This window comes from Nannospalax galili, unplaced genomic scaffold (assembly GCF_000622305.1).
Source record: "Nannospalax galili isolate Female #2095 unplaced genomic scaffold, S.galili_v1.0 scaffold1127, whole genome shotgun sequence".
Classification (NCBI taxonomy): domain Eukaryota; kingdom Metazoa; phylum Chordata; class Mammalia; order Rodentia; family Spalacidae; genus Nannospalax; species Nannospalax galili.
The window spans coordinates 388893-415442 of NW_008355784.1; the positions used below are offsets into that span (position 1 = coordinate 388893).

Genomic DNA, 26550 nt, shown 5'->3' on the forward strand with positions numbered 1-26550 from the left:
TCCTAGAATGAAGTAACTATTCTTAGTAAATGTAGAATTTCCTTATTTCTTGTGCCTTTGAAAGCATCTTGGAGTCTTTTTGAAGACAGTATAGAAGTACAGAGCACTGGATTCCTCTAATATATAGGCAAGAGCGGGCTGGACTCTGGACTGACTTGCAAAGTTAGTTAAAAGACTTATTATTAGCACATTTTTCTCACACATTTTAATGAACATCTATAAAACATTGCAGTCAAATAAATTGTTAGGAATTAATTTGAGAGGTGAGTAAAGAGATGTTGGACTAGGACAAAAGAGACAATAGTTATTTTCATTTACTAAACTGGTGGCCAGCAGATTCTAGTTTATTTCATTTTACCACACAAATTCATTCTTTGCTCATTACTTTTGATATAATCACTAATAGCTTCCTAGTATGTTGCTAAAATTATTCCATTTAGACAAATGCTTCCAGCAATATGTTATACCAGGTATTATTCTGTGGGACTTGTCTGCTGTGGAAAGGATTCTAGTTAGAACATGCTTTTTGATGATAATAAAAAGCCATACCCAGGACTGGGATTAGTTGGCCAGTGACTGAAAGGAGCAAGATGGCCCCGAGGTCTGTGCCTACAATGGCACAATAAACTAGATACTAAACCTTGGGCCAGCAACAATCCTGAGCTGTATTGTGATTCTCAGAGTGTCCAAATGGTCTCAGGTTGGTGGAGAGCTTTGCACAGCAGAAATAATTTCAGATCCTTCTTGAGAAGAGCACAGCCTTACACTATAACCACCATACACCTATATATATATAAAATCAACAAGAATAAGAGAAGGGATGCTACATGAACAAGAGTCAGAAGAAATGATAAGGACAAACTGTACTTCAAGGACCACTGAAACCGGAAGTGCCAGACACCGAGTATGCACCAGTTATAAGTGGGCAACAGCAAAAGACGAAACAGGAAACAAAAGACAGGCAAGAAAACAAGGACTTGTTAGTAACAAGAACTGTAAAGGAGTCAAATAGAAGACTATGAAAATGAAAAACACATTTGTAATATGAAGAGGCAAATTGTCAGTTGGAAACAGGTAAGAGTGACAAGGAAAGAAATTGGAACGTAATGCCACTGAGACAGACACAGTGATCAAAAACAGGAAAGAAAAGCTGAAAACTATCAAGTGAACCAAAAGTTCTAATGTATGTACAAGAGAGACGGGATAAATAGAGAATAAAAGAGAAAAAAATCAAGTAAGCAATTCCTGAGAATATTTCAAACTGATGAAAAGGAGTTGAATTTACCAATAACAGCTCAACGAAGGAATAAAACAATTCCCTAAGTAGACGCACCATAGTGCAATTCCTGAATATCAATGATAAATGTGAAGATTTAAATTCTAGAAGTGAAATTGAAAGTGTAAGTTTTTTACAAGCGACTCATCAATTATGGAGATACTTAAGCTCCATCAGCTGCAGGTGCGCTCTCCCAGACTTCTAAAGGAATTCAGCTTCATCGCAGGTCACTCGAGTACCTCAGTATTTATGTATTAGCTAATATCTCTCTTGATGCATGTTATCAATTAATCAGACTTAGAATTTGATTTTTCCTTCTCAACTCAATTTTTTAGAAGTACATATTATTTTTTATTAGATACCAAAAAATCAGTTTAGATGATTCTTGTTTTGAATTATTTAATTTATGTATATGAATATTTTGCCCACATGTAAGCAGATCCATGTTCTGCAATGCCCATGCAAGGCAGAAGAGAGCATTGGATCACCTGGAACTATAGTTAAAGACGATGTGGGTGTTGAGAACCAAAGCCAAGTCCTTCACAGGAGCTTAACTGCTAAGCTATCTCTTCAGCCACTAATTGAGCTGTTTCAACCCTGGGGGTACCTTAGAAAGGCTACAAAGGAAACTTTTCTAAAATCCCAGTGTCTGAGCCTTCCTCTAGCAGGCATCTGATCTGTGGTCCTCTAACTGCATGTAGCCAGGGATAGCTATAAATGTAGTCCAAAACAAACTAGCAAAACTAGCAATTTACTTAAAACTTTATGGGATTTATTTTGAGGTTATGTGTTGTTTTGTTTTTTAGCTTGATTGTGTGGCTCTGACATGTAAACTTTGGAGGTGACATGTCACAGTATAAAAAGATTAGAAACTTCTGAATGCAAGATTTAGTTGATCATTATGTGGATCCATGTGTTAGTATTTTAAAAAAGCATATTAAGTAAAATACAACAAACATGGTACTGCAACAGTAGAACTAAACCAAGTGAGCATACTCATGGTATAAGTGTGTTTGATAGCCACTTTCATTAATGAAGTACATTTCAATTCTGGATATCAGTAGTTAGATCTGTTGACAAGACAGGCTTCCTCATGGGACACGATGAAGCTGGGAGGGAATTCCCAATATGACGAAAGGAAGGCTTTATTCTGGTGTTGGAAGATTTTCCGTTTTCTTACTACTATACAGATTTAAATTTAAATTTTCTTTCACTTGAGCTTGCAAGGTGACTCAGTGGGTAAAGAAGGTTGCCACTAAACCTAATTATCTGAGTTCAATCTGTGATTCACATTTTGGAAGGAGAGAACTAACTCCTGCAAAGTTGTCCTCTCACCTCATGTTTGGTTCATGCCCCACACATATGCATATACACAAACACACACAATTAACAAATAAAAATGTTGAAAATTTCCTTTAATTTCTGATGCTGAGGTTGACAGCCACATAAATCTGTTTCTTTTCTCTTTTGGATCTATTTCATAATGACTATGAATTTAAGATTCATTTTTAACTGATTATTTTATGTGCCATCATTTTTATTCACATGAGTTTTCAGGAAGTTTATTACCTTCACATACTCTCCAAAAGCATCACTCAGTCTGTCCTCTCTGTGCCATCATGACAGATGTAATCAGTCAGGTGGTCCTGGGCTCCAGTCTCATCATCCTGTCCCAGCAGCTCATGTATATGAAGGTACTCATCCACGTGGAATATGAGCCTCTTCCTCCAACAACAGGATGAAACATTTTTGTGTGACAAGCATGTCAGCTTCCTGGTCTACATTGTTATGCTCATCACATTACAAGTATTGATGGGACGTATGGGCTGTTCACAGGCTTAGGTTAACCAAGACTGTGTTCAGGAGTTTTTGGAATTGTGGTTCATGGTAAAGTTTTACAGCATCATCAGGAGTGTGAAGAAGCTGAGGAGGTGGGATCTGGAAATGGACAAAAAGAAGACCCATCTTCCTTGGACCAAGTTATTAAAGAGACAGACACCCCAAGAGATGATCACTCCTTCTTCTGCTACCCTCATCACACAGCCCCTCCATGTGATCACTCTGAGATCTATGATATAATTCATTGGCAGAGAATCTAAGTATTGTGGACTTTGTGACTCGATACTAACCCTCTATTGGGAAGAAGCCATCCTAGAATTTTTTTTGAGGCATTAACTTTTTGCTCCTAGGTAACCTCATTTCTTTGGCTCTGTACCTCACCGGCTCACCTCATTAATACCTATGCACTGAACAGTAGCCTCTCACTACGAATGAAATGAAGTTTCTCCCAGGGTGTCACAATAGTTTTTCTCAGTGTTGTCATAGCCCTTTGTGCTATTATCTAATCTTATGGCTGTAAACAATCATGGGCTTTCTGGTGCATCTCCTCTTTACTCCCTAATAAGTACTTATTGGATAGATTGCTAGTGCATGCTACAAAAAGTGGAAAATGGAAGCCAAGGAAATAGTTTATTTTTCTGGACAGTCCTCTTTGGGGAGACTTACTATTATGAACTTAGGGCATTAATTTGAAGATATGGGCAGGAACAATGACATTTCTAGAATCCAAATGCTCAGAATTATGGGAGAGAATGCTTTCTATACAATGTGAGGCATTTAAGAATATGTTATTTATTATTTTTATTTTATGTTTATGAGTGGTATGCAATGCCTGAGGAGGGCAGAAGAGGAACTGGAACAGGAGTAACTGACAGTTGCTAACTTCCACGTGTGCTGGGAACTGAATCCAGGTCTTCTGCAAGAGCAGCCAGTATTCTTGACAGCTGAACCATTTCTCCATTGCTGTGGGTCAATTTTTAAATAATCATTTACACTTAGGAAAATGGAGATGATTGTGATCTGCTTTTTTTCTTCCTTTTTTTTCCCAGCACAACATCATTTATCTGGTATTCCCCTTTAGTTATTCTGAAATGAGACATTTTTGTCTCTAGATTCTTATTTTACTTAAACAGAAAACAAGAGCATTTTACTACAGGAACAAGTAGGTTGTCATATAGATTTGAGTCTTAGTTTAGGCCTTTATTAAATGAAGAATAGAATCCCAATAAAAAAGAAATAATTCTATTAAGAAAATGTAAAAAGACACTCTATGGGAGTCTGTGAATGAATGACCTTTTTTTAAAGTAGACCCTACAAAGAGCAGCATCTACTCTCTGCCTCCCATTGTGTACTTCTAAGCAGCTAATTCATTTCTTAAATTTCTAAAATGGAAAACATGTTGCAGAGGCCCCTATGCCTTCTGTTACTACAGAGGAAAATTGTCATCAACAACACAGATAAAGCTTAAGCAAGATTTGGAAAGGAAGTATGATGGCCTTTTCAGTCAAAAGTTCTTGATTTCACATAAGACATGAAACGCAAACATTACAACAATGTAAAAGAACCTTGATTTCATATAAGGCATAAAAAGCAAATATTGCAACAATAGCCCCTTTCTTGAAATGTAAGCATAGATCTCACCCTATATCCCACCTTCAGCAGGGTTCCCATCCTGTGCCATCTTTGTTTCCTAAGGTGGTGCTTCCTTTTTAGTTGTTGCAGAAGGTGAGTGGTTTGGCTTTCATTTACGATGACATCCTTGAAAATGGATTTGAAACTCTATATACAGCAATGTGGACTGGAGTCCACATGGTCTGCAGATTATTACCCATCTCTGCATGTCAGAAAAGCAAGTGATGTATGTTCTCCACCATTTACAGATCTTAGCACCAATCCCTTATATTTGAGTATATATCTTGTTGTAACACCAGGAGCCAGGAAAATGGAATGTAAACATGTAGGTAAAGAGAAAGATTCAAAAGAGGGGGATAGTAGGGAACATATGTTACCGGGAGAAGGTAGGGAAAGTGCTTGGCTGGGAGGAGAGGAGGGAGGGACATGCAGGGGACCACAGTGGGAGAGGAGGGGGCTGGGGGGGATGGGGGAAAACAGGTATTATTGGGGGAAAGGAGGGGATAATGGTGACACTTGGACTTGGGGGGGGAAGAGGGAGGTCAGATTGGGGGAAGAGAGTAGAGATGAATGAATCTTGGGAGGCTAAAGAAACCAGAGGGATATGTACTGCCTCAAAATCTCATGAGAAATGCACATATGGTGCCTGAACATTAGTGCATATGTATGTCTGGGGGCTGTATGGCAAGGAACACAGTGCCAGACAGGAGAGACCTCCCTTTGAGTGGTTGGTCAGAGTGGTCTAAGAGACTTGCCAGAGTCATTATTTATCTTCCAGAACTGGAAGACCTTATTGCTGAAGTCAGGTCATGAACACAGGACTTGAAGCAATGAAGCAGAACTGACCTGGAACCTTTCTACCCTGAGTTTTAGCTCTTAAAGTTCTGGAGGATACTATGCAAGCTGCTCAGGGAGAAAAGTCAACCAATGGTCCAACCCAGTCCTAATGTCTAATAACCATAAGGACCAGCACAGCAAACTGCTTCTACTGGTGCAGTAGTGGGACTGTTATCTGGGGGGGTAATCAACAGCTATCTGATTGTACTTAAAACCCTCTCAATGGGAGTGAACTCATGGGAAACACTGTAGACACAGCCAAATTCACAGGGCTGGAGAATTCAGATTCTAGAGAAAACCTCATCTCTATCATATCTCTAGACAAATGAAATTTTTTGCCATATGCTAAATATGGATCCTTATACCACTCATCAAAGAAGCTTCTTTTTGCAAAGATGGAGGCTACTGCAGGATCCAACTGGTCAGATACAAACACTATATGTCTGAAAGATGCCCAAGCCTAGGTGACATATCTACAGTGGAACCTCTACACCTAAGACTCATGGAACATAGTGTAACTTGGAGACGGGTAGAGAGAAAACAAATGCATCCCTCAACTCTCACCAGTGAAGCTTCCTTATACAACAGTGTGTGATGCACACAAAAGGTCACAACTGGACAATTTTTTAAAGAATAAGAGACTGTAGAGTGTGTGTCCCTGGATAGACTCCTATATCAAATCTTTCCTACCCACGGTTCAGGGACCTTTGTGGAAGAGGGAGCGGAAAGATTATAAGAACGATGTTTGATCCATGAACATAGGAAAGCAGAGGCTTTCAGGCCACTGGAAGTTTGCACATGGGAACTTGTGGGAATGGTGCCATTGAGCACAGGACCCATGTGAACTCAATCAGATAAGGGAAATGGGTGGAAGGTCAGCCCTAGTCTGGGAACTACTAGAGATTGATTACTACTGGGTAAGGGAGAGCAGGCTTTATCAACAATCTTTAGATAGGCTGAGTAGACTCCAGTGGATGAATTTGCACTGAAGGACATCTGGGTACCAGTGCTTGACTGGATAGGACTTAACATGTATGGTGGAATACATAAGGTCCATCTAGTGGGTGGTGTGGGGGCATGGAATGGGGAGAGAGTCTAAATTTGTTTAAAGAATTGTTGTATAAAATGTACAAAAGCTCTATAAAAAGATTTAAAACCACACCAAAACAAAAACAAAACAAACAAACAACAATAAAAAAATAAAAACAAAACACATACTGAAGGAAAAGTCACTTTAGAAGGAAAATTTTCAACTCAAGCATAAAGCTCCTATTTACTCAGGCCTTTTAACAGCAGGTTAACATACTCTCAATGAGAAATCCAATGGTTTCACTTATTTAACTAATTCACTGGTACTCTGCTAAATGAGCAAGCACTTAATTTGCTGCTTTTAAACCTTCCAAAGTGGTAGAGGCAACAGTATTAGACAGTGTGAGCATGCCCAGTATGCTCTCTCCCTCAGCAGGTTTAGGGATATAATCTGAAGCTCCTGAGTAGCTTAGCTTGAAATGTACTTGATGTCAAAAAAGTATCTTTTTTCTGCATATGTTTTAACATTAAAAATGTTTTGCATTACCTACTCTTTCCTCATGCCCCCCTCAAAAATCATCAAGTAAAGATGATAAAGGGTAAAAAAGACACATCACTCTGTAAGGTTGTCCAACAGAACAAGCAAACAAGTTAACTAACTAACAATACACACACACACACACACACACACACACACACACACACGCATGCACACATGCACACAATGAATCACAATACTGGTGGCTGAATATGATTTATGAGAAGAAAAATAAAAATAAATTAAAGAGAAACCTTTATACTTTCTTGCCAGAAGACTTGTTTTTGAATGGTTAGTGATAAGTATCTTAACATTCTACTTCTGTACAAATTCAGCAATATAATTTGGTTCTGTAGTAAATATTAAAAAGCACAATTCCATTAATGCATATTAAATTTGATTTAAAAGCTTCAAATTAACTTGAAGACTATGGAATACATAATCACAGTCATAGCACAAAGCAGCAGATGAAAGGAAGTGAAGGAGAGAGTGTCTAAAGTTACTAGATTGCACAGCTCCTAAGTTAGGACACTAGCAGTTAATGTCCAGTGTTCACAGGGTGGTGGAGTAATTTAAGTAATGATGGCAATCTCACTGTATCGTAGAAACTTTTAAGTGTTTCTCTCCTGTGGAAAGAATAGGAGATAAAGTAGATAGATGGTTTGACTTTCAAGTTTTTTTGTCCTTTTACATGATTTGACATTAAAAATATACTAAATACTTCCCTTATTAATAAAAGATTATTTAAATAAATTGAGCAGAGTTATATGGTAGAATATTGTATAGCCTTTGGAAATATATATGTATATTATTGTGGAAAGTAGTCCACTTACTGTAAAGAACAGAATTTGTGAGTATCATTTCCATTAAGGCCCAAATGTTGAGTACATGTGTAGATGTTAGTACACATTAAAAGATTAGGAAGAGAAACTGAGGTACTGAAAGGAAAGGGGTCTTTCAATCTTTCCCTTCTAGAACTTCTGGATTGGGGACAGAGAGATGGATAAGCAGTTAAGAGCACTGGTTGCTCTTGCAGAAGGTGCAGGTCTGAATTCCAGCACCCACATGGCATTGGCAATTGCAGTTCCAGGGGATCTGAGGCCCCATTCTGTGCTCTGAGGGCATGGCATGACACAAGTGCCCTTACATTTATGTAGGCATAACACTCATACACATAAAAAATAAACTTCTGAATTATAATGCTTTAATATAAAATATGGAATGTGAAAAATATTACTTTTAGAATAAATTGTTATTTAAATTATAAAGGTGGTATTTGTTATAACAAGTCAAAAAGTCCCATAAGTATATTTAGTTTTACTTTTTTGTTTTATGATTCTATTTCACTTTTCTACTATTTTTGCTTATGCAAATACTTTTTTGTTCATTACATTAGCTTTAAAGTAAATTCCAGTATTCGGTACTGTCCTACTCAGCTTCTCTGTTGCTGTGGTAAAAGGCTGTCTAAAGCCAGATTGTAGAGGAAAAGGTTTATTTAGCTTTGTTGTATGGACTTGTCCTCTGCCTGGCAGGCTAGACTGGTAAGCAGTGGACAGATGCCTTCTCAAGCTGTGATTCACCTGATTCCTCTGATCACCACAAAGGAACTGTGTAGGAGGGGAGGGGCAGAGAGTCAGTCATGTCTTCCACTCAGCCAGCTGGCCTGGGACTAAGGATAGGGTCAGGGGAAGCCAGAGAGAGGGGGTGGCCTTCACCATCTTGGGCAGCTGCAGGGAGGGCACAGGGTCCCTGCCACAATGTTGATGGGAGTCCACCATTGCCCACACATCTGTAAGTACCCCCTCACCCATTGACCTGTATGGAAGTCCAATAAACTTTTTAGTTCCCCAAACTTAGTTTAAGAAATTATACCTCATTTTGGTTGTAGGAACAGTGGGAGTAGAGGAGGGCAGATGATGTTTGCACTTTCAAGAAGCAATTTTAGCAACAAGCTTATACTTCTAGGTTACAGTCCTACATAGAGGAGTCATAGCAGGAACTTGAAAGCACGAAGAAACCATGGAAAAATGACTTGCCCTGGTCTCGCTTGGCTAGCTTTCTTCTATACATCAGGCCCACCCGCCTAGGGATGGTACTGCCCTCAATGGACTGGGTCTCCTACATCAATTAGCAACTTAGAAAATGTCTCATAGACATTGGTTACAGGTTGGTATAATCAAGGCAAGCGTCCAATAGAGGGTCACTCTTACCATGTGACTTTAGTTTGTATCAAGTTGACAAAAACCACCCAGCACAGGCACTATGTGTACCCTCTCCTAATCTTAATAGTCTTATGAATTCTTGTGCTTACTTTTAAAAGAACTTTCTAATCATTCAGTCCAGCACAAAAATAATTTTTTTCTGTATTACATGAAATGTACATTATTACTGTAATTGAAGTATTTGCCATCAGTTACCACTACTGAACGTACAATGCAAAGCCAGTTACGACCGAATGCATGAATGACAGAGAATCCCACCTTCAATCATTAAAACAGTCAGTAATTACACTTCTAAACTACCTCATAGATTGTGACAAAGAGGTGCTGTTTCTGAACAGGTGTGTTTGCTCACAGGAGTCATCATAAATTGAGTGGATAAACTTCAGTGAAAATCAAGCATGCTTAGCTGGCCTTCATGGGGTACTGAGGAACAAAATGAGTGCTGTTCTTACTCAAATGGGTGGTGTGAAGTTGCAACTCCCACTCTTGTTCAAAGAAAATCAATTATGTATATAATTAGAAAATTGATGGCCCAGGTCATGGGATCATGCTGCTATGAAAATGGTGTTGCCTGTGAAGAACTTGCAGCTCTTTGGAGATAGATTCCTAAGAGACTAATGAGTAGCACACAGCAAATGACATGCACTAGTGCTATAGTCAGAAAATGCAGCTCAGACCCCTTGCTCTTATTTCGTTGGTATGAGATCTTCATCTTTTTTGTGCTATTTCTAAAATGAATACATCAGTCTGTCAAATAACACTGCTGTGAATATGTGTGAACAATATATAAAATGCTTCCTATAATGTTGGACATAGGGACAGATCATGTTCTCTCAGGAAGTGTTGCATATTCATGATAATAAGAAACACAGCAGACAGTAGAGAAGATAATAATGAGTGTCTAGAATTTAAAAATGTACCTATACAAGAGGTAGTATTAAATAATTTTGTATCATAGAGTTTAGAGTTTCCAGAGGAAAGAAAGGAGAAAGTTGAGAGATACAAAGGACTCAGAAAAGATGATGTATGTAATGCGAGGAGTCTGGCTGTATGTTATGGTGGTCTGCTTTTAAACATGGAATAAATAATAAGATCGAGGTTTTATAAAGATCCTCCTTGGCAACAGTACAGAAAAATACACTGGGTATGTTTGGAGGTCAGGATATGTATTAATACTGCAGGCAGAGATATTTTATTTAGTTATAAACATTAGACCATTTAAAAAATATTTTTATTTTATGTGTATGTGTGTAATTGCCTGCATGTACGTAAGTACACCCATGTCATGTAATGCCCATGGAGGACAGAAGAGGCCATCAGATCCCCTGGAACTGGAGTTACTGAGAGTTGTCAGCTGCCATGTGCATGCTGGGATTCAAACTCAGTCTTCTGCAAGAACAACCAGTGTTCTTAACCACTGAGCCATCTCTCCAGTCCCTAGACCATTTTTAAAAAGTCAAAATGAGAGAGAGAATTGTGCAAAAAAGCCTTATAAAACATTAATATGTTTAATACCTATAAAAGTGACCAAAACTATGGGTTAAGAGACCCCTTTCTGGGCCTGTCTTGCTCTCTTACCTTTCTTCTTTTTCCCAGAAAACATAAAACTGATTAAAGGCTTAAATTTCCTCAGGCTGAGTAACCTTGTTAGCACCTGTAAGTCTGCAGGATTTAGATACAGCAATTTGATATGAAAGTACATGATGTTTTGAGTATTCTGTCTCTATTGAATTTATGATGTACAATAGCAATGGATGAAACATGGCTATCTTTACTTCAAAGTCAGATGCCTGGTGTGATGGTTTGAATGAACATGTCCCCCATAGGCTCCAAGTATTTGGACATTTTGTCCCCAGATGATGGCGCTGTTTTGGGAGGTTTTAGAAGGTGTGGCTATCCTGGAGGAAGCACATCACTGGGAGTGGGCTTAGAGAGTTCTTAAGCCTTGCCGGATCTCCAGTTGCTCTCTTGCTTCCTGTGCCTGTGTGATGATGTCAGGGCTTAGCTTCTGCTACTCCTGCTCCAACCACCTCCAGCCACCATGCCTCCCTGCCATGACAGACTGTAATTCCCCTGAAACCGTAAGTTCACATAAACTCTTCCTTCTATAAATTGCTTGGGTTGGTGTTTCTATTGCAGCAAGAGAGAAGTGACTAATTTACCTGGCTTAGCAGAAAAAGCAGGGAGTGTAGAGATGGCCAGACTGGAGATGAACTTGAGCTGCTCCACTTTATGATAGGTAATGTGATGGTTTGAATGAAAATGTCCCCCATAGGCTCCAAGTATTTGGATATTTTGTCCCCAGATGATGGCACTGTCTGGGAGGTTTTAAAGGTGTGGCTATCCTGGAGGAAGCACGTCACTGGGGGTGGGCTTAGAGAATTCTTAAGCCTTGCCAGATCTCCATTTGCCTTCTTGTTTCCTGTGCCTGCTGGAAGATGTAAAGCTTAGCTTCTGCTCCTCTTCTCAGCCACCTCTGCCACCATGCCTCCCCACCAAGATGGAATGTAATTCCCCTGGAACTGTAAGTTCAAATAAATTCTTCCTTCTATAGATTGCTTTGGTCAGTGTTTCTGTCACAGCAACAGAAAAGTGACTAATACTGTAATTGGTACCGAGAGTGGGGTCACTTATAGGTTTTTTTTCTAAGATCTATGACCAGTCCAGCCATGTGTATTAGGTGATGTTACAGTACCACACTTAAGTTCCCTCCCTTTGAGTGGGCTTTCAGTCAAATTAGGTAGCTGTTGGTTACCCCCAAGATAAAGCTCCACTACTGCACGAACAGTGTATGCTGTGATGGCCGTTGATGTTATTTTGTCTTGAAGCTGGTGCTGGATCATCTGTTGACGTTTTCCCTTGGCACGTTCATAACATTGTCCAAAGCTATGAGAGCTCGCCTGCAGGTGAAGTGACTTCCAGGTCAATTGCAGCTCTATTTCTTCAAATCCTGTGTCTGACTTATGTTCTGTCTTCAGCAGTAGGGTCTTACCTTCAAGTTCTGGGAGGCCATCAAGGGTTGTGGCAACAGCCTGAGTAATTTGGGAGTCTCTTGGACCACCCTGTCCAACAACTCGAAGGATGGTATCTCCTGTCTGGCACTGTTTCTTGTTAGGTAGCCTTTAGCGATACACACATACTCATGTACAGATAGTGTATGTATAATTTGTCAGTAGGTTGTTGGACTAATATGGTTCCCTCTGTTTTTTGTTTTTTTTTTTAACTAGCTAGGGATTATTTATCTCTCTCAGTGTCTAACCCTTCCACTATGGTTTCCCTATTTTCCCCATTTGTCCCTTGGTAGTACCCTTCTCCTGTGGTCCCACCTCCCTTGAGCTCCTTCTTTCCCTTTATTACCAAGGTATAACCCTCCCTCCCCCATCCCATTTAAATAAGCCTATTTTTATCCATTTCTCCCTTAGTAACACCTGTTTCCTACTGTTCTTCTCTCTCAGATTCATTTTTGCCCTTTACCACCCTGGTCCTTTTCATTATCCTGGTTCCTTTAGTTATTTCTTGCATACATACTCACTTATAAGGATTTGCTGTTATGATCCACATATGAGGGAGAACATAGATTATTTGTTTTTCTGAGTCTGTGTTACTTTACTTAGAATAACAGTTTCTAGTTCCATCCATTTACCTGCAAGTTTCATGGTTTCTTCTTTCTTTACTGCTGAGTAGAACTCCATTATGTAAACATACCACATTTTCATTAATCACTCATCAGCTGAGAGACACTTAGGTTGCTTCCATCTCTTAGCTGTGGTGAAGAGAAGCAACAAACATGGTTGTACAAGTGTCTCTTCAATAGGATGAGTTCTTTGGGTATATGCCAAGGAGTGGTATGGCCAGGTCAAATGATAGGTTCATTTTTAGTTTATTAAGTGTTCTCCACACTGATTTCCATAGGAGTTGGCCACGTTTGTAATCTCACCAGGAGTGGATGAGCGTTCCCCATCCCTATATCCTCTCCAACATTTGATATCATTTGTTGTCTTCATCTTAGCCAGTCTGACTGGGGTAAGATGAAATCTTAAAGTGGTTTTAATTTGCATTTCCCTAATACTAATGATGTTGAACACCTTTTAAGATGCTTCTTAGCTATCTTTATTTCTTCTTTTTAGAACTCTTGTTTAGCTTCTTAGCCCATATTTTAATTGGGTTACTTCCTTTCTTGATTCCTTGTTTTTTGAGTTCTTTATGTATTCTGGATTTTAAACCTCTGTCAGATGTGTCACTCATGAAGATTTTATCCCACTCTGTGGGTTTCCTCTTCACTTCCTTGGTTGTTTCTTTTGATATACAAAAGCTTTTTTAGTTTAATGGGGTCCCATTTGTTGATTGTTGACCTTATTTCTTGAGCAGTTGAAGTCCAGAACCAGGTAAATATACAACCAAAAAGGAAAACTATAGACCCATATCGTTAATAAACATAGATGCAAAAGTTCTCAGCAAAATACTTGCAAACGGCATACAGACACACATCCAAAAGATCATCCACCATAATCAAGTCAGCTTTATTCCAGAGATGCAGGAATGGTTCGGTATGTATGTTAATAAATGCCACAAATCATATAAATGGACTCACAGACAAGAATCACACAGTCATCTCAATACATGTGGAAGAGGACTTTGGCAAAATTCATCATGCATTTATGTTCAAAGTCCTAGAGGAAATTGGACTGTAAGGGACATACCTCAACATAATTAAAGTCATATACAACAAACCCACAGCCAACATCTTCTAAATGAAGAAAAATTGGAAGCATTCCCATAAAAATCATGAACCAGACAAGACTGTCCACTATTACTACTCCTTTTTAACATACTGCTTGAAAATCTTGAAACAGCAATAAGACAAGAAGAGAAAATTAAAGGAGTAATAATTGGAACAAAAAGATCAAATTACCCTGTTTTGCAGACAATATGATGTTATAGCTAAGAGATGCCAAAAATTCCACCAAAAAGCTCCTAGAAATGATTAACACTTTCAGTAAAGTGGCAGGTTACAAAATTAATCTACAAAAGTCTGTAGACTTTCTATATACCAATAACAAGCAATCAGAGAAAGAGTACATGGAAACACTCCCTTTCACAATAGCTGAAAAAAAAAAAAAAACCAAATATCTTGGAATAAACCTGACCAAAGACATTAAAGACCTCTACATGAAAATTTTAAATCTTTAAAGAAAGAGATTGAGGAAGACATCAGAAGACAACAGGACCTCCTATGCTCATGAATTGGAAAAATTAATATTGTGAAAATGACCATCGTACCAAAAGCCATTTATAGATTCAATGCAATGCTAATCAAAATCTCATGGCATTCTTCACAGAGCTGGGGGAAAAAATCCTAAGATTCATATGAAAGCACAAAAGACCTTATATAGCCAAAGCAACCCAGAACACTAAGAGCAATGCTGGGGGGATTACTATACCAGATTTTAAACTGTATTACAGGGCTATATTAATAAAAACAACATGATAATGGCACAAAAATAGACCTGTAGATCAATGGAACAAAATTGAAGACCCAAGTATGAGTATATGCAATTTCAGCCACCTGAAAGTTAACAAACAGGCCAAGAACATTCACTGGAGGAAAGACAGAATGTTTAGCAAATGGTGCTGGCAAAACTCTATCTCCACCTGTAGAAGAATGAAATTAAACCCCTATCTTTCACCTTGCACAAAAGTCAACTCCAAATAGATCAAAGACCTCAATGTGAAACCTGAATCTCTGAAACTGTTAGAAGAAAACACTGGCAATAACCTGCAAGATATTGGTGCAGGAAAAGATTTCCTAAAATTCAATTTACATTTGCTAAAAATGTAGTCTGAAACTAAGTATGGGTTGTATCTACTATGCAACAAGAGTTCAGAGATCCAGTTAACCACTGGAATATTTTACCTTATTATTTTAAGTCTCTGTAAGCTTTCAAAAATGTAGTTAAGACAATACATCATAAATATTTAGTGAGTGCTTTTTACTTTTGTTTTTTTTTTTTTCTTGTTAATTCAAAACATGTTCTCATGTATCTCAGGCTGACATCAATCTCACTAAGTAGGAGATGTTGATCTTGAACTTCTGAGTCCTCTTGCTTCTACTTCCCAAGTGCTGAGATTACAATTGTACTCCACTACATCCTGCTTAATTTTCCAAAAATACCACAAATTTATTTTAAGATACATTTTTCTAGCTGTACTTTACTAATGTTTAGGGACAGATGAAAACAGGCCTCTTTTAGGTAGGATAAACAAAAGAGATAAATCCACAAAGTTAAATTATTATATGATATGGGTTTCTGATTCAGTAATGATACTGAGTTGAAATAAAACATTTCCTTAGCAGAATCAGGAGAAAATCATGACTTTGTTTAAGTAAATGTCATGACTTTTGATAACAGCTTTAATTCAAGATTGGAGCAAGAGAGTGCTATAGGATTGTGTTACATAATGCTTGACAATGCAGCTACACTAGTTTTTACTTTTGAATTTATCTCCTATTTTCCCCTCCATGTATGTATTCATGGTTTATTGCATTTCAAAATTCAATGGTGAATTGTATCTTCCAGCTTTAGTAATCATTAGCTTTCTCTGACAGCCTCTTCCTATTTTTCCTTCCCTTCCTCCTGGATACAAAAAACACTTGCTATTATGTAGAGTTTTCAAATGTGTAGGTAAAACACATTATCACCATTCTAATATGTTTGCTTCTAGGACTGATTGTAATTCACACTAGCTCCATTTATATTATCATTTTAGGATGTATGAATTTGTCTAACCTGTGCTGCAAATTTCTGACAGAACCTTGATATTTTAAGTATTTAAATATTGCAAATATGCCTATTCTACATCTGTGCATGAAACCATGTATAGCAAATGTAAGAGTTAAATTAACATGAGTTATTTCCCCTGGGATTATTCATAAGCCAAGGAACTGTGCTACTGAACTGGATAATTATTATACTGATCTTATTGTTTCTAGAGCCTAAAATTATTTATCTATGGTGATTACATTACTTAACTTGTATCATTTTGAAAAAAAAAATGTAAAAAAGGAAATATATAGGCCTCCTCCATTATAGCACTGAGGACCAAATTTTCTTTGTTGATCACAAGTGAGTGGTTTTCTTAAATAGATTTCATTTTGTAAAACAGCTTTAGGTTTACATAAAAATTAAATAGCAAATACAAGTGTATCCTATATCTTCCTTGTCCCCACACATGTATAGTCTCCTTATTATCAGCATTCCCCACCAGAGTAGCACATTTGCTATGGTCAATAAATTGAAGTTGTAGGGACAGCTCAGTGGTACTTGCCTAGCATCTCTGAAACCATGAATTGACCCCAGTATTACAAAATCAATTAATCAATGAAGCAATCAATCAGTCTTCTGTACTGCCACAGTTCATGAGATAACATAGTTTCATTCTGTAAGTTTTGACAAATTATTGACATTTATACATCTGTATAGCATCACCCAAAATAGTTTCATTGCCCTAAAAATCTGCTTTGAATATTCATTCCTCCTTCTCTTCTAACCCCATTCACTGGCAACTGCTAATCTGTTTATTTGCCCTTTTTTGAAATGTGATATACTTGGAATCACAGTCAATGGTCTTGTCAGACTGGCTCTTTCAGGAGCAGGAGAAATGACACAGAGTTAAGAGCATTGGCTGGTCTTGCAGAGGACCCAGGTTGGATTCCTAGCACTCACATGGCAGAAAAAAATCATTCACTCTCCAGTTCCAAGGGATCCAATACACATTTAAGGCTCTTTGTGTCATTTTATACCTTGGTGTCCAATTAAATTGTCTCCTTCCCACACTCTGCTTGACCCACCCTCACTCTGTTCAGGGTCTCTTGTCCCTGGCACTGTTAAACAAACCACAAAACATCTCTATCTTAATTTCTCATAGTTTATATCTTTGAGGGAGGGAGAGATTTACAAAGAAATGAACACCTGACACCCGGCACCCGGCTCTGCACAGCTCGGCCCACCATTTCAGATCACTTCCGCACCTGCCCACAGTCTCCATTAGCTTTCGCTCATGCATCATGGGTCCACAGTCTCGCCCCAGGTTGGTAAATGCCCCCTCTCACATCCACATGGGTGAGACACCAGGGCCATCTTTTCACACCCCTGCCACATGCCACTTCTGTTTCAAGATGGTACCCAGAAAACCCCTCCCTCCACAGCTAAGTCTCTGTGGTCAATTCTCTGCAGCAGGCCCCAGCCCTTGGAGGAACCAGGACCCCTGGGGAACACACTCCACCCCTTTCCTCTGCTCTTACAATCTTTCCACCAATCTTCAGCTAAGGTCCCTGAGCCTTGGCGGGGGTAACTGATATAGAGAAATTTTTCTTGTATCATAGGAAGATAGTGACTTCTTGGGCCTCCCCATTATTTGTCTTTAAGCCATCGTCATTGATCTATCTCAGTAGTGTTTCTTCTACTATAAAGACAAACAGAAGGAAGTAGACACATTTAAACAAACATGAATGTAAATACAAATGCCTAGAAGATATCCCAGTAGGTGTACTAAATTTATTAAACAGTATACATGTAATGGCTTCCCCTCTAGAACCTATAACCTTTCTCAACTCAGGGGGTTGGCCTGGTCTACAGCACCAGATATGTGTTCCACCCCTAGGAGTGGGCCTCATCCAATGAGAAGTTTGTCAGTTGCATGTATGTTGGTCAAGCCATTATTGCACTTGCAGGCATGTCCATAGTGTGCAGCATGCAGGGTCCATTGTTGAGTAGAATCATAGGGAATCCTTTATTCCACAACCATCTGCATTCCACAACCATCTGCATAGCACCTTCTGGCAAAGGCACTATGAATGTCATCCATCCAGTGGCATGGAGTTTTTTGGCTTAGTCTCATATCCATCTGTTCTTCTCCTCCCATACTCACATCATGCAGTATTTTCAGCAACATGGCCTTACCGACATTTCTAGTGTACAACCGACATTAGTGGCAATAGCCTTGGTGAATTTCAGGACCTCTAGGATCTCTCTCTAACCAACAGCTCATAGGGGGGCAACCCACCCCTGGTACTGTAGATTTCCTTAACAGTTTGGGAGCCTTTGTTTTTATCTTACCCAACTATGAAATTTCCAAGAATCTTACAGCTATGGCTGCCCTTTGTTTCTGCAGGTATCTTTTAAATGGGTTTCACATCTATAAAACACTCAAAGGAAGGTTAACATCATATATTAAATCAATCATAGACAAGGACTAATACAGCATGGAAAGGTTTTATCCATTTGTACTAACTGTTTTTTCCATAGATCCTTGTTAGGTACCATAGCATGGGTATGAAGTATTAATTTGTTTAGTTCTTTACGATTTTAAGTTATCCCTTTGGAGTCATTTTGCACTTGGGGGATTTTACATGGAATCTCTTTGTATTCTTTTATTCTTGATACAGGTGTTGGCTCCAGTTGCCTGACCCTACACTGGGCTAAGGAGGCAGGGGGGTTCCTCTTGTTCCCGCTGCACCTGTTGGTTCCCTGAGTCAGGCAGGCCCTGGGTCTGCCTCCTGACTGTAGCCATATCTGTCATTTCTCCATTGACCACACCTGGCTGCTGGGGAAGAACTTGGTGGGAAAAAGTGCTTCCACACCTAGTATAGCCTTTATCAGAAGAGAAATGCATCTTATTTAATCCTTGGGGATTCTTAACCACCCCGGGACAGTTATTATCCTTTGAATGGGTTTTATAAGCTGTTCTGGTTTTAAAGCCTTCTAGAAACTCCTTAGTACTGAATTTGGTTTTCTATCCATTTTTTCTGTGGGAATTTGGGCTCAACATAAGTCTTGCCACATTTGTCTTTGAGTAACCCAAATGGACCATTTCTTCTGTCTGGTCTGTTTTATATCTCTTAAAGGGTGTTCTGTTATTCTACAGATACATTTCACATGCTAGTCAGAATCATTTAGGTTTGCTAAAGCCTCTCTCACTTTACAAAGATCCTGTCCCATTAAAGGACTTAGCAAAACCATTAAAGTTCCATACCATTCTTGATGTCCCAGCTGAATTAAGCTTTCCTTCATACCTCTGGTGAACACAGTCTTATCTGGCCCAGTGAATGGACATCATATATTTCTTTTCTCATACCTAATTCTCACAGTAATGCCTTCCTCTCCTTTGTAGTCCTCCAGCCTTTGTTAATTTTCTGAGTTTCACTTGGCGATGACCATGTATCCCTAATGCCTCCCATCAGCCATCCAATTAAGGACTGCCTCCCCCCCGCATTGACCTAGGTTGAACAGCCTATATCACAAGGACAGATGGGTGCTTATATAACTCAACTATGAAGCTTCTGAAAGACTTAGACTGATGTCATTTGCTCCCATGTCCCACACTCTCACAAGCCACATGGTTAGGGGCTCTTTGATTGCTTGCTTGTAAGTTTTTTCCTCCAGTTTTAACAGTTCTAGCGAGGAGTATTTCCTAGCTACAGCACTGTTACCCCCCCCTTTTGTATCAACAGTTGAATCTGAGGGGCAGCTGTAGCTACTTTTATTTTTAGGTCATCTCCTTTTTAACTATTATCTGTCTTTTCCTCTGAGTCCTTGGACCTTACACAAGTTAAAGTGTACTGTTTGTTTTCTCTCTCAAGCTCTGCAACTTGATCTGCCAGGACCTCCCTGGCCTTTTCAGCTTCCCCTGCCTGAGGCACATCTTTTATTATGGAAAGTGGCCACACCCCCTCTCTGGTCTCTCCTTTTGTGTCCAGAGTCAGTAAAAGTTTTTCTAACCTTCCTATAACCTTTAACAAATCTTCATATATCCACAATTGGGCTATTTCCTCACATTTACAATACAGCTGTGGCCCACACTTCTGCATGGCTGGCCTCTTTTTAGCTACATATTTTATAAACCATTGTAAAATCCTCATCAGTGCCACCATCAACTCTCTAGCTTTTTCCAAACTTCCGATGTTTGTCATTTCTAGCACTATCATGCTGGCTGCAACAATTTGTCCCACTAAATTTTCTCCCTCCCCCTCTCTGTTTGACCCACCCTCACTCTGTTTAGGCATGTCCCTGGAGCTATTAAACAAATCACATGACATCTCTATCTGAATTTCTCATAGTTTCTATCTTTGGGGGGGAAGAGACTTACAAAGAAATGAACACCCAACACCTGGCACCCAGCTCTGCATGGTTGGCCCACCATTCCAGATCTTTTCTGCACCCACCCACAGTTTCCATTAGCTTTTGTCCATACATCAGGGGCCCACAGTCTCACCCCAGGTCAGTAAATGACCCCTCTCACATCCACCAGGGCCATCTTTTTGCACCCCTGCCATGTGCCACTTCTGTTTCAAGATGGCACCCAGAAAACCCAGTACCTCTGAGGAACACACTTGGTAACTCCTTTATTTTTAGCATTGATTAATATTCCATTTTCAGAACATACCAGTTTATTTATTCAGTCATATGTTAAAGGGCATTTTGTTTCCTTTTAAGTGTTGACAATTACAGCTAAAGCTGAAACATAAATTTTTATATCATCTGGATACATAAAAACAATCATATTTGTTAAAATTGCCTTCAAATTGGTTTTATTACTTAGCTTTCTTATTGTTGTGACAGAATACCTTACAAAAGCAACTTAAGGAGAGTCAGATTTAGTTTGGCTCATGGTTTGAGAATACAGTCCATCATGGCAGGTGAGGCATGGTGATAGGGCATGAGGTAACTGGTCACAGTGAGTCTACAGTGAAGAAGCAGAAAGAGATGAATGTTGATACTCAGCTCACTTTCTCCTTTTTATTTAGTTCAAATCTCCAGCTCATAGAATGGTACCACCTACATTTAGGGTGAGTTTCCATCCCCAGTTAACTCCATCTAGAAACCTGCTCACAGACATGCCCAGAGGTTTGTCACCTATATGATTCAAGAGCCCGTGAACTTGACCATCAAAAACAACCATCCAAAGTCTGTGGCATTTTTATTCCCACCAGCAATGAATGTTCCAGTTATTGCACATCGTCACCAACTTTTGGTGCTCGCAGTGTTTTGGATTTTGACTATTCTAATAGACATCTGATAATATTTAATTATATTACATTGAATTTCCTTATAACTTGATATAGAGTATATTTACCATGCATGAAACTTCATTTATGAATTTTCTGCTTCTCTTATGCCTATTTTTAATATTTTATTATTTTTATTTTTATGTGTATGAGTGTATTGCCCGAATATATATAAGTGTGCCCATTTTATGCAACACCCTCAGAGGTCAGAAGATTGTGTTGAATACCCTGGAACTGGAGTTACAAATGGTTGTTCACTGACATATGCTGGGAACTGAACCCAGGTCCTCTGCAAGAGTAGCCACTGCTCTTAACTACTGAACCATCTCTCCAGCCCTTCTGCATGTTTTTAAAATTAGACTATTTACTTATTGTTGAATTTTATAATGCAGTTAAATAACTGATCTTTATCAAATGCATTTTTTGTAAATATTTTCTCCCATTGACTTATCTCTTGACACCATCTTGCAAAGCAGATTTTTAAAATTTTAATCAAATGCAGGTTAATGAGATGTTTTTATGTTCTTAACCTAAATAAATTTGTACCCATTTATTTGTTCCTATATTTTGTACTCTGAAGAGATTCTGGAAGACAGAGGAAGATGGCAGTGCATGAACTCAAGTGAGTGAAAAAGGAGACAACTGGAGGCTCACTGAGCTAGTATCGGGCCAACTGGGTAACAACCCTGCCTCCCATATTTCCTTATAATATCTCTGCTATAGACTTCATTGTGTTGCTACAATATCCACACATACTATCTCTGCTACGATTGTCTGAGATCATGGCATTTAAAAATGTAAATTAGGCCAAATGGAATAAAGGGCTGGAGTCCTGAGGCAATAGAACTGTGGTCTGCATAAGAAGACATTCTGTATAGTGCTCACTTTCTTCTGGAATGCATAGATGAAAGACTCTGTGAAGACATGGGAAAACAAACAAACAAACAAAAAAATCTACTTATAATCCAGGAAGAGAGCAGCCACCAGAAACTATCATTGCTTGCACATTGATCTTGGACTATTATGTAAGAAACCTGCTTTGCTGTATTTTCATACGAAAGACCTAGAAGACTATAAAGACTATAAAGCTAGTGTTCTGTCTTCTGGGGATAAAAATAATACATATTTCATAAAGACTATGACTGTTTAGTTCAAAAACGATAACATTTAAATGATTTACCATAGTATATGATACAGAAAACAATAAATTTTAACTAACTTTTCAAAGAGGATACTTTATCTGTAGGGATACAAAAGAACCCTTTTGTCTTTTCTTAAGATATCAAAATTGACTATAACTATATCAGGTGTTAGTAAAAAAAAATCCTACATGGAAATATTCTCAGAAAAATAAACTGGCACAGTTCTCTGATTTAAAAACATGTTTGCTATTATCTAGACATCAAGCTATGCACAGAAACCAAGAAAAATTATAAAGTACTTAAAAATTAATGAAAAAGCCCAGATGTGGTTTACAAAACATTTTAATTATTTCTGCTTTCATTTTTTTATTCTAAATACTGGAAATTGTGTAGAAAGAGTCAGTCTTGCTAAGGGCTTATCCTAGTTCCTTATATACTACTTCATAATTGAGTTATCTTGTGAAACTAATCAGTTTTGGGAATTGAATAGATCAATACTTTATTGTTATTTCTCTTTATGCATAACAGCCCAATTGTTAGATAAGATTGCTTGCTGAAGAAAGCTTTAGATTTCTATGTGGCTCCATCTTCTCCCAAGGTGGTCAAAATTGATCTCATATCTGACCACTTATTTATTACAAATTTAAGTTTACTTGTGATTCTCATAAGGAAAGTTTACCTCTTTAAAGACAATATTAGCATTGAATAGTGCTTATAATTCTATTTTTTCCAAATATATACAGAGTTCTAATAGCTTCTGTATTTGTTCACAAAATTGGGCCTAATTTGTTCTGGTTTTATTTTTTTACTGAGCTTTTGTACATTTCCTACAACACTTATTAATCAAATTTAGACCCCTTCCCCAGGCCGTGGCCCCCACCACCTGACCTTATGTATTCTGTCATATTAAGTCCTAATCAGTCAAACATTTGTACCCAGCTGTCCTTCAGTGCAAATTCAACCACTAGTGTTTAATCAGCCTATCTAGAGATTCTAAGTAAGATCTCTCTCCCTCACCCAGTAGTAATCAGTCTCCAACAGTCCCCAGACAAGACTTGGTCCACCCTCCTTTCCCTTGCTCCACTCTGGGCTCTTGATCGATTGAGTTGGCATGGGTCTTGTGCTGGACACCACCATTGCCAAAAGTTCACATGTGCAAGCTTTGAGTGGCCTGCTTCCCTATATTCATGGATCCACCCCAGCTCTTACAATCTTTCCATTCCCTCTTCTGCAATGGTCCCTGAGCTGTGGGTGGGTGAGTTTTAATATAGGAGTCCTATCCAGGGGCACACATTATTCAGTCTCTTATTCTTTAAAAGTTGGCCAGTTGTGGCCTTATCTGTGTATTGCACTCTGTTGTATAAAGAAGCTTCACTGGTGAGAGTTGAGGGATACACTAGTTTTCTCTCTACCCTTTGTTCTGATATGTTTCATGAACCTTAGGTGTAAATGTTCAACTGTCACCTAGGACAAGGTGTCTCTGTCCTGAAGAATATCTTACACATATATTCTCTGTGTGTGATCAGTTGCAGGATTCTGAAGCAGCCTCCATCTGTTGCAAAAAGAAGCCTCTGGTGAGTGATGCACGGTATACTTGTCTGTAAGCATAAGGATTCATATTTAGAATATGGTAAGAAATTTCTTTTGTTTATTTGCTAGTGAATACCTCCCACATAACAGTGCCACTACTGCACCAATAGAGGTAGTTTGTTGTGCCGGTTGTTATAGTTATTAGGCTTTAGAGTTGCATTGGACCATTCCATTGATTGATTTTCTCCCTTAGCAGCTTGCATAATATCCTCCAGAACTATAAGAACCAGACTTCAGGTAGGAGGCTTCCAGATCAGTTCCTGCTCCATTGCTCCAAGTGCTGTGTCCAAAGTATGTCCTGTCTCTAGCAGTAGGGTCTTATCTTTGAGTTCAGGGAGATAACCAAGAGCTCTGGCAATAGACTATGTCATTTTGGGAGTCTCTTGGAAGAGTCTGACCACCCACTTGAAGGGAGGTCTCTCCTTTCTGGTACTGTATTTCTTAAAATAAAGCCCCCAGGTATGTACATTTCTCAGGGGGTTCCAAAGGCAACACATTTCCCTCTGGTTCCCTAGCCCCCCAAGATCCATTCATCTCTACCCTCTCTCCCCCAAACCAACTTCCCTCTTTCCTCCCCAGTCCAAGCACTCCCATTATCCTCCCCCTCCCCCTCCCCCCAATAATATCTGCCTCTTGCCACAGCCCCTTTCCTGAATTTTTCCTCCCCTATTTGCATGTCCCTCCCTCCTCTTCTCCTAGCTGAACACTCCCACTTTCCCTACCTCTCTCCTGGTAACAGGGTTTCTTTTCCTTTATCTCTGTTTTCTTTCCATTTTTCTGGCTGCTGGTGTTACATCAGGATATATACTCACATATAAGGGACTGGTGCTATTATCTAAAAATGAAGGAGAATGTACTTTGAAGGAGCGATATCCCTTCTTTCACTGAATGGTAATGATCATTGAACAGACATAGCTCCTCCCCCTTTTTATTGAAAGTACAGTTTTTCAATACATAGCTGCATACTAATGACTCTAGACTTACATTAGCAGAGCAAGGAGAGGGATTAAGAGACTTGTGGGTAATTTCTGGTTCTTGTCTTTGATAGCTCCAGATAATTTATTCTAGCCTTCTTACAGAATGTTTCCTCTGGACTACAATCTTAATAAAGATTTGTGAAACTCCATCTGAGGAAAGTTCTAAACAAATTTCATGTGTCTGAAATAGAGCTTTCATCTGGACTCTGCTTACCCTAAATGGTTCTTTATCAAGTTCTTCTGACCACATAACACAAGTTTCTCCAGACAAAATTTTGCCTGTGGTGACTTTGCTTTCAAATGATCAATTTCCTCCATACACGAAATTCTTCATTGAATTTTGCCCATTTTACCAGCTAACCCTGTCTTGTGTCTGTCCATGGTTCTCTGTCTTTGTAACCATTACCTCCATCTAGACCAACAGGTCTTTTTCCCTGACAGGCTAACCTGATCAGTTAGCCTCATATTCCAAATGGGATGCTTTTCTCTCTGCCTTTTACTGTTATCTTTAAAGTCTCATCTCAAATATTCCCTTCAAGGGCTCTTCTCCAATCACCAATATAAAATGCCCACTTTAAACATTATGATATAGTACCCTGATTGTTTTTATTCATCTGCTTATTTACTTAGGTTTTTTTATTTAGTTCTTTCTTTCTCTGTCATCTTTTGGTATTACTGATTTTTTAAAAGAACATGCTTATAATAAGAGGCTGTGGGATGTTTATTAGAAAAAAATCAATGATTATAGATCTAGCATTGCTCTGTTTTTGTCTGGAAAAAAAAGTCATTTAAAGTAATCTTATTAGATTTGAAAAGAGACTGTTAAATTTTAGTGGTATTGAATACCTGCTCTTGTCAACTCCAATCGACAAGCTGATGATGAAGTGGCAGTCAAGGAAATACACATAGATGGATGTACATTGCAGACAAGAGCATTGTGGTTTCTCAAAAATAATTTACTGCTGCATATGTCTCCCCAGGGCTTTGAAAAAATAAGATAAACCTAATGAAGCCCCCGGCTAGAGGGTTGTAATCATCATCTGCACTGGGTGCCTGGATCTGAGTTTCCAAGTTCTCATAAACACCAGGCTGAGTCTTAAGTTTATGACCAGTGAAAATTATAGATTAAAAAAATTTATAGATAGATTTGCTAAAAACTAGACAGGTCAACTCACAAGGTGGACAAGACTGCTCATAGAACTCAGCATCAATACTTTTGTGTGAGGAAAGTAGAGCCATGAGGCTCATCACAAGGAGGAGAAATGAGTAAAGTCATGAGCAAGCTCAGCTTCAAAATTCCTGAGCACCACTGCCTTTAGAAATTATAATTAATTTTGCTTCAATGTTGTATTGTTATTTCTAGCTAATTTACTCATTATTCACAAGTAATTAATTGTCTTATCC

At 38.7% G+C, this 26550-nt stretch overlaps 1 protein-coding gene and 1 pseudogene across 1 annotated transcript in view; one reads left to right on the forward strand and one right to left on the reverse strand.

The window, feature by feature from the left end:
* The window catches only part of Nxph2 (neurexophilin 2), a 159912-nt gene that overhangs the window by 51334 nt on the left and 82028 nt on the right, over positions 1-26550 (reverse strand). The window lies entirely within an intron of this gene.
* Positions 2896-3808, forward strand: LOC103750307 (annotated as a pseudogene).